This window comes from Suncus etruscus, chromosome 4 (assembly GCF_024139225.1).
Source record: "Suncus etruscus isolate mSunEtr1 chromosome 4, mSunEtr1.pri.cur, whole genome shotgun sequence".
NCBI lineage: Eukaryota > Metazoa > Chordata > Mammalia > Eulipotyphla > Soricidae > Suncus > Suncus etruscus.
In genome coordinates, this window is record NC_064851.1 from 54,362,325 (window position 1) to 54,369,129 (window position 6,805).

A 6,805-nucleotide genomic window follows, 5' to 3' on the forward strand; every position below is an offset into this window, starting at 1 on the left:
TTTTTCACCCTCAGTCCTTATTCTATTAGGCATCAAGATCGACCTCCTACTCAACAAACCAGTACCCTGCACCCAGGCGAGGGGACACCCAGATAAATCCACACCTCGTCTCCTGAAAGAAAAGACAGCCAACTCCCCTGTGGACTCATGCTGCGAGGCCCTCCCTACTAACCTCTCCTAACGCGGACTGTTCCTTGAAACTGGGCCTAGGTCCAAAAGTATCCCCTATGCAAGAACTCTTCCAAGACCTCCCTTGCTGCCAATTTTAATAATCTGAGAAGGTCAGGGATGTGTTAGGAAGATGCCTGGGAACCCACACACCACAAGAAAAACCCAAAAGACAATGGAAAAACTGTACTTCCAACATAGGCATAAAACCTGTAATACACACCACCTCTTACCTGCTCTCCCCCAAATGTAAGGTAGTCCTCTGCACCACTTCGGTTCCTTAAAAACTTTGTTAATTTATTTTATTTTTATTTTTTTGTTTTGTTTTGTTTTTTGTTTTTGTTTTGTTTTGTTTTTAATTTATTTATTTATCTTTTTTAAATGATTGTTCTACATATATATTGGTTGAGCACATACTTTTTTAATTCCCTTTTTTTTTTTCTTTTTTCCCCCTCGTTTTTGGGTAAGTGACCTGTTTCGGTTATCCCATCAATCCCACCCACAAATATACATACATTGATAATGTAGCACCACTTCCCCCTGCAAAGGCACACAGAAGTAAAGGGGAAATCTTACATATAAAAAAAATAAAAAGAAGCTCCTATCTACTAGAGATAGGAACTCATAGTTTTTACAATATGGGGGATATCTCCTGCTTTGAAAATATGTCATGTGGAATCAACTTAGACCTCAGGTGATTAGATACCATTCATTCAGCCTTGAACCCTTGAGCCCCGACATAGAAACGGCACAGCTCTTCACAACAGCTGCAGGAAACAAACTTTATCCGGGACAGCCTTGATACGGCGGGGACTAACAACAAGGCCCAGCTCTAACATGTTTATCCTGACAACGAGGAATATGCGAACATCTTGACCTTAGAGCAGATTAGCCTACCTTACCAACTAACGACAAGACAAAACCAGAAGTCTTGGCACCCTTTGGTTAGTCCAAAAACCAAGATCGGGATTGGCAGATGATTGGCTGCAAGAACCACGACCAGACTGTATACATCTTGGGACCAATAAAAAAGCCCTAGTTTAGGGCTTGAACTATGACCTGCACAATAATCATGATCCCCAGTCCCAAAAGGTCCGGCCAGAGATAATTGTAATGGAATGGGGCTTTGGAAGCACAAAGAAAGACGCTATCCTAGGAGCCACCCTAGGTTCAGTGCAAAGACCATGATCACCAACCACAGAAGAGGATTAAAATGATACTGAGGTAACAGAACCTCTAGAACACAAAGACTGACTTCATCATAAGTCCCCACCTCAGGATCTGTGCAGATACTGAGACCTCTAAACATAGAGCAGAAGTCTTCCACACACCAAAAAAAAAAAAAAACAAAAAAAAAAACACCATCGGGAAAGTAAAGGATCCTGATCATGAGCAAAGTCTAGAGTTGATCCCATGACAGTATGCTCCAAGGACAGAGAAACCCCATATCTCTTAGGCCAAGTGAATTCCTTTTCGAATGACCCCAACATTTACTGTGCCAGGGCAGGAGGGAAAAAACAAATACAAAAAGCACAAAATCTTGGTTATTTTTTATATAAATATATATATTACCTTTATTTATTATTGTTATTATTATTATTTTTGATTTATTTATCTATTTTGGTCGATTTTTCTGTTTGGGTGCAATTATTGAAAGTGTTGTCCCCAATTATATTTATTTTTTTTTCTTTCTTCCTTTCTTCTCTTTCGTTATGTGCTATACCATGTTTCTTAATTCAAGATTCAAGACCATGGCGTGATTTTTGTTTGTTTGTTTTAGTTTTTTTTTTTTTGGTTTGTTTGTTTTGTCTGTTTTTTGAGGTGCTTATCGATATAGCTGGAGCCCTCAATTCATGGGAGGACTGCCCTGGTTTGTCTCTAAGGAGGCGAGATTGGGGAACAGGTGACTGGGCTGCTAGAGCAGTTCACATGATCTGTGGTGGTTATTCATTGAAAATGTACCTCACTATATCTGCTTTTGCTTTTCTTGGGCAGCCCTGTCAGCCAACCCACCAGCTGTTAAGCAGTTTACAAGTAAATGTAATTTTTTTTGTTGTGGGGTTTTGGGTTTTTTTATATTTTATATTACATTTTGTTTAAAGTCCTATGAATGTAAAAAAAAATATTCCTTTCTCATCAGATATATGTAATTTCTTTCTTAGAAATATTATCAAAAGAATTGTAAGAAAGGTGATATGTAATTCAAATGATTTAGAATTTGTATTGAGTAATATAGATTCTAAAAACATTCATTGGTCAGCCTTGTTGGGCAAACAAGTCAAGCTATAAATCAAGTTTGGGGAATTGGCCTGAAAATGCTCAACTTTCATTCCTGAATCAAGAGCTGTTTCTTGAAGGGCATTTTGATCAATACATTCCTTTTAGTAAAGCAATTTTTAGATTTGCTCTAACTTTGCCTGTGTCCTGGAATTTTTCATTGATGCTAAGGATGGTTTTCTTGCTTCTTATTTGTGTTTTCTTTCTTTTTTGTTTAAAGTCATTGTGCCAATAGTGGTTTAGCAATGACGAAAGGAAAGGAAAAGGAAAGGAAAGACAAGGGGGCAGGATCTGACCTGCTCTTCTGGCTCATCTGATGAAACTTACTTCTTGCCTGACACCAAAACCATGGTAGTGGCATTGCTGCCAGCCTTCATACAGTGCAATTAGACTATCTAACACAGCAGCCTCCACAGGCTAAGTGTAGGGCCTTGCTTTAGACTGCCTTAAACATTCCATTGGCTATATAGATAAGCAGACAGAGAGTAGGGGTAGCAATATAAAAATGGAAGAAATACAAAACAGGGAATTTCTTGCTTCCTTCAGCTTTTTCCCCCACTGGGTTTGGGGTGGAAGAGTGATGGTCCCTGGTTTGGTTCCTGTATTTCCTGGTTTGGTTCCTGGTTTCTCCAAATCTAAGTATGAGTCATGTTTTAATTGCATGCAAAAACAAACACATATAAGATTCTTGTGCTAATATAAATTTCCATATAATTTTAAACTCAAATATAACACTTGTTGAAAGACTCAATATTTGCATGATAGAAAACAAATACTCCAAAGTCTATTTTTAAAATCCCAAGAGAGGCTTGAGAAATAGAGATTAGGCACATACTGTGCATGTGGTCTAATTGTTCCTGTTTTATCCTCCTCAGCATAATAGTCTCTCAAGCCCACAGCATTTTTTAGTAATCGCTAGCATCATAGAGCAGAGCAAAGCAGAGCTGAGCACTTAAGAGGTCCTTCCCCTTAAATAAAAATATAAACTCAAAAGTGACTTAATTAAAATATTTTTGTAATAATTCTCAGAGACAACAGAGATGAGGGCTGGAAGGTCCAGCTCACGATATGAAGCTCACCATAAGAGTGGTGAGTGCAGTTAGAGAAATAACTACACTGACAATTAACATAACAATGTGAATGAATGAGGGAAGTAGAAAGCCTGATTCAAATGGGGGGGGGCAGGGGAGGTAGGAGATTTGGGACATTGGTGATGGGAATGTCTCACTGATGAAGGGGGAAGTTCTTTACATGACTGAAACCCAACTACAATCATATTTGTAATCAAGGTGTTTGAATAAAGATATTAATAAAAAAAGAAACCCAACTACAATCATGTTTGTAATCAAATTGTATAAATAAAGACATTAATAAAGAAAAAAGTGACTTAATTTTTTTTTCTATCAAATCGATTTACTTGTTTCACCTCATGCTTAAAAAGTTTCCAAGCTTCCCTTCAGAAACTGGCCCATGTTTTATAGAGAAAATGTTTTGGTTCTGCTGTTTCCACTTCGTAAAGTTTTATTTTAGCATTCAAATTTCCACTCTGGCCTACATGCTATCTATTCAGATCTCTTTATCTGTCATGAATGACTCTCTTGTATAATTCTACAAAGTATAGCCTTTATACTCATATTCTCTCTCTCCCATAAATTAGAAGGTCTGGAAGTTTGCCACAACTTTGAAGCTTCAGCTTAGAACTGGATCTGAAACGCCAAGATTCTTGTGGCATTTACCAATGAACAGTGAGTGCCCAATTTTAACTAAGTTGCTATTCTAGTAGATCATTGGATATTAACTACTACATTTATAACCCTTAGGCTTCAAGTTAAATAGGCAGGGGAATTTTGAAAGTGTCTCCCCAAAAGCAACATTTTAAAGATTTTTATATACTTAAATATGTTTTTTATTTGGAGGCCTTTGCTGCTAGTGGGCTACTTCGTTCCACTTGGGGGTTGCGCCTTGTGGTGCTCAGGAGACTATGTTGTGCTGGGGATTGATCCTGAGCCATCTACATGCAAAGCAAATACTCACCTTAGTAAGTTATATTTATAACACTGTGTGATTTTTAATTTATTATTTTCATTATTTTTATTGAAATATGAAGAAAAGTAAGTTAATATATCATCAGAAACTAATGAAACATTTTAAAGCAATGTTATTTATTTAAGAAGATTTTTTTTTTTTTGGCTTTTGAGTCACACCCAGCCCCACTCAGGGGTTACTCTGGCTCTACGCTCAGAAATCAGAAATCGCACCTGGCAGGCTCGGGGAACCATATGGGATGCCGGGATTCAAACCATCATACTTCAGCGTTTAAGGCAAAGGCCCTACCGCTGAGCTTTCTCTCCGGCCCCCTATTTAATAAGAATTTTAAGTTATTCTTTGCAGTTTAAAATTTTTAAGTAGGCAGAGGGACAGAGATAGAGCAAAAATCCAGCTGCCCATCCCTGATTGAGATTTCACTATCCACGTAAGCATGGACCAACCCATAGAGACAGAGACAGGGGGTGCTGCTGCGCACTTGTCATAGTCAATGAACCACAACACATAGAATACCACATTGCAAGGGTGAAAATGGGGAAACAACTTAGACCTCCACCATGCTTAGAAAAGGATTATTGTAGTTCTTATAAACTGACAAGTACTAACTACCTATATAGCCTTTCAAATAAAGATTTTAGAGAAGAAATATAAAGTATGGGATGAACTAAATAAACCACAACTAAGAATCAAGAAGATATGAAAGTACAAATGAGAAAAATTCAAACTCAGACTAATGGAATAGAATTGAATATCTAAAGATAAACCCACAGGTTTACAAACTATTAGTTTTTGATAAAGAAGCAAGAAATACAAAGTGGAATCAAGGAAAGCCTCTTTAATAAGTGGCGCTAGGAAACTGGTCAACTACAAGCAAAATAATAAAAATAAAAAAAGAACTCAGACCTCTCCTTACACCACACACAAAGATCAAATCAAAATAGATTAAATACCTTGATATCAGACCTGAAACCATAAGATACATAGAGGAAAACAGGCAAAATATTCCATGACTTTGAAGATAAAGGTTTCTACAAGGGTGAAATACCACTGGCCTACCAAGTGGACACAAAGATAATCAAATGGGACTACATTAAACTGAGAAGATTCTGTACCTCAAAGGAAACAGTGATTAGGATATAAAGGCTACCCATAGAATGGGAAAACTATTCACCTAATATCCATCAAATAAGTAGTTAATATCTAAAATATACAAGGTACTGAATAAACTTTACAGAAAAAGCATCTAACTCCATCCAAGAAATGGAGAGCTGAAATGAAGACATTTCCTCAAAGAAGACATATAAATAGCCAGAAGTCACATGAAAAAATACTCCACTTCACTAATCATCAGGGAGATGAAATCACAACAAAAATGAGATATCATCTCACACTACAGAGACTAGCACACATCACAAAGAGACAAGAACAACCAGTGCTGGCATTGATGCAGGGAGAATGGAAGTCTTATTCACTGCTGGTGGAAATGCAAACTGGTCCAGCTTTTTGGAAAAAAATATGGACATTCCTCAAAAAGCTAGATATTGAGCAATACCCCTCCTAGTGATATACCCTAGGAATACAAAAGCACAATACAAAAATGCCCTCTGCACTCATATGTTCAGTGCAGCACTTTTTACAATAGCCAGAATCTGGAAACAACCCAAGAGCCTGAGAACAGATGAGTGGCTAAAGAATCTGTGATACATCTACACAATGTGGAAAATTAAATCAAGAAGTTTGTTTATACATAGCTAGGCACAGAGATTATTATGCTAAGTGAAATGAGTCAGAGGGAAAGAATAGAATAATTTCATTCATTTGTGGGGTATAAAAAAAACAAGAGATAGTATGATAATAATATCCAGAGACAATGGCGATAAGGGTCAGGAGGTTCAGACCAGGGTAGAAAACTGCCACAAAGAGTGGTGAGTGTAGTTAGAATAGAGAAGTGCTTACTTGAACAATGAAAGTTGGAACAAGCTCTGGACAAGAGCTCAGTGCTGAAAGGAGAGAAAGTGACATGCAAAGCATCACAAGTTTCCTGTCCTAAGACATGTGATGGTTGGGGGGGAGAGAAATGGAGTCATAGGTGGTGGGAAGGATACATTAATGAAAGATGTTGTACATTGTATGACTGAACCATCAACGAACACTTTTGTAATCATAGTGCTAAAATAAAGTATTTTAAAAATTAAAAGTATATCATGCATATATATTAATTTATTGCTTTAATTTTATTTTTTAAATATTTGAACCACCACCAATAGTCTTTCTCCTAGTTTTGTGCTCAGAGGTTACTAGTGGCAGTATTCAG